The 2,041-nt window shown below is 67.7% G+C and overlaps 1 pseudogene; it reads right to left on the bottom strand.

Annotated features, from left to right (window-relative positions):
* Positions 1-6: 6 nt before the first annotated feature.
* LOC145718358 (zinc finger protein 496 pseudogene) lies at positions 7-1,174 on the bottom strand (annotated as a pseudogene).
* Between the last annotated feature and the right edge of the window lie 867 nt (positions 1,175-2,041).

Raw genomic sequence — 2,041 nt, 5'->3', positions numbered from 1 at the left:
CTGCTCCGGGGAGATGCGCCCTGCCCGGGGAAGGGGTGGGTGGCAGTGCGCCCTGCTCCGGGGAGATGCGCCCTGCCCGGGGAAGGGGGGGTGGCAGTGCGCCCTGCTCCGGGGGGATGCGCCCTGCTCCGGGGGGATACGCCCTGCCCGGGGAACGGGGGGTGGCAGTGCGCCCTGCTCCGGGGCGGGGACGACATGCGCCCTGCTCCGGGGCGGACGCGCGCCGCCACCCCCACGGGCCCCCTCAGTAGGAGTTCAGAGCCTGCTTGGAGCGGCGCTTCATGTGCAGACGCTGGTGGCGGAGGAGGTCACAGTTCTGCGAGAAGCTCTTGACGCAGTAGCGGCACTGGAAGGGCCGCGCCTTGTCCTTGGCGTGCACGCTGCTGCGGTGGCGTGCCAGGTGGTCGGGCCGCTGGAAGGCCTTGTCGCACTCACAGCACTGGAAGCGGAGCTTGGCAGTGCCGTCGCCCGCGCCCGCGGGACCCCCGCCCGCGGCCCCCGCGCCCGGCTCGCGCTTCTGCAGCGGCGGCAGCCGGCCTGCGTGCAGGTGCGCGCGCCCGTGCGACAGCAGGTGGGAGTTGAGGCGGAAGCTCCTCCCGCACGCGCCGCAGCGGAACGGTTTCTGCGCCTCGTGGCTCTCCAGGTGCCCGTCCAGGTCCTCGCTGTCCCCGAACAGCTCCCCGCACACCGAGCACTCGTGCGGCCGCTCCTGCTCCCTGCGGCTGCGCAGGTGTCGGATGAAGTTGACCCTCCAGCGGAAGATCTTCCCGCAGTTTGGGCAAACGTAGGACTTGTTAGAGGACGACGTCTGCACCCCGCCCGCGGCCTCGGCGCCGCTCCGGCGGGAGGCGGGCAGGCTCCGCGGCTCCTCCGCGCAGTAGGGGCCGAGCTGGGAGTCCTCGTCCCCGGAGCTGGACAGGACGATCTCGATGGTCACCTCCTCATCCAGGCCGTTCTCTGGGGTCAGCACGTCAGCTCCAGCTGCGGGAAAGCCGCGGGGAGGGTCGGCCGTGCGGCGCCAGCCACAGCCCCGCACCTGCAAACCCGACTCGGCAAGGCTCGGCTTCGTCCTCTCCGCCCTCGCTCCGAGCCCCGCTCCTTGTTTTTCCTCTCTAGGCACCGAGACCCCACAATCTAACGACTTCGGGTCTCTCTGCGTCAAGTCCTGGCCACGCACCCATCAGGCAGCAGCGCCCTACCTAACCCCGCATCGGGCCCCTGAAAGACCCCAGAGAGAAAGGCCCTACACCCGAGAAAGGCAGGGCAGGCTCGGCGACCACAGGCTGAGCCTGAAGTCCCACAGCCCCATGTGCTCCGGGCACAACCCCGTGACCTGTTACTTGCCAAATTATACACCAAGCCAACCTGGGTGACACGCTCCGGGCTCAGGGCTGAAGAGGGAGCTCGCTGTGGTGACCTCGGGGCTGTCCGGCCACCCCCACCACCCAGCTCACCCGCGTTCCCCTCTGAGGCCCACCAGCGCGGCTGGGTAGTGGATCTGGACTGTATAACCCAGTCGGAAGCAGACTCAGTGAATCCCAAGTCTATGATGCTGGGGGGGATGTGGGGGCCAGTGGGGTGCCTGGCCTGAGGTCCCAGCCCACAGCCCCCACACAGCTCCCCCTTGGGTCGGTTTCCTCACTTCTGCGAAACGTGGGACTCGGGTCTAGAACAGGGACTAGTGGTGCCAGACCCCTGGAGACAGAAGCAGGAATAAGGTGGTTCCGGATGCAATCTCCAGAGGAAGGAGAGTTCTGTGAGGTTCGGGCGCCCGAGGGCAGGTGGAGCCGGATACGGAAGCAGGGCAGGAAGACCGGGAAGCCGCACAGAGCAGGGGACTGCAGGCAACGAGAGCCACGGGAACAGCTGCTCCCCAGAAGACAAGGGTCGGGGGCTCAGCACGATATGAGGCTGGGGGATGGGAGGACATGTGAGTATCTGGAAAATTCCCAGTTTCACCCACATGGGAGAAAGCGACAAAGCGTGCCCTGGAGAGAACACACACGAGGGGCTGGAGAACCACCAGGTGAAGGGATCAGGG

Source organism: Leptonychotes weddellii, unplaced genomic scaffold, assembly GCF_054177405.1.
Source record: "Leptonychotes weddellii isolate Sample4059 unplaced genomic scaffold, ASM5417740v2 HiC_scaffold_14531, whole genome shotgun sequence".
Lineage (NCBI taxonomy): Eukaryota > Metazoa > Chordata > Mammalia > Carnivora > Phocidae > Leptonychotes > Leptonychotes weddellii.
The sequence above is the reverse complement of the archived record's forward strand: the minus strand, read 5'-3'. Positions and strand labels throughout refer to the sequence as shown.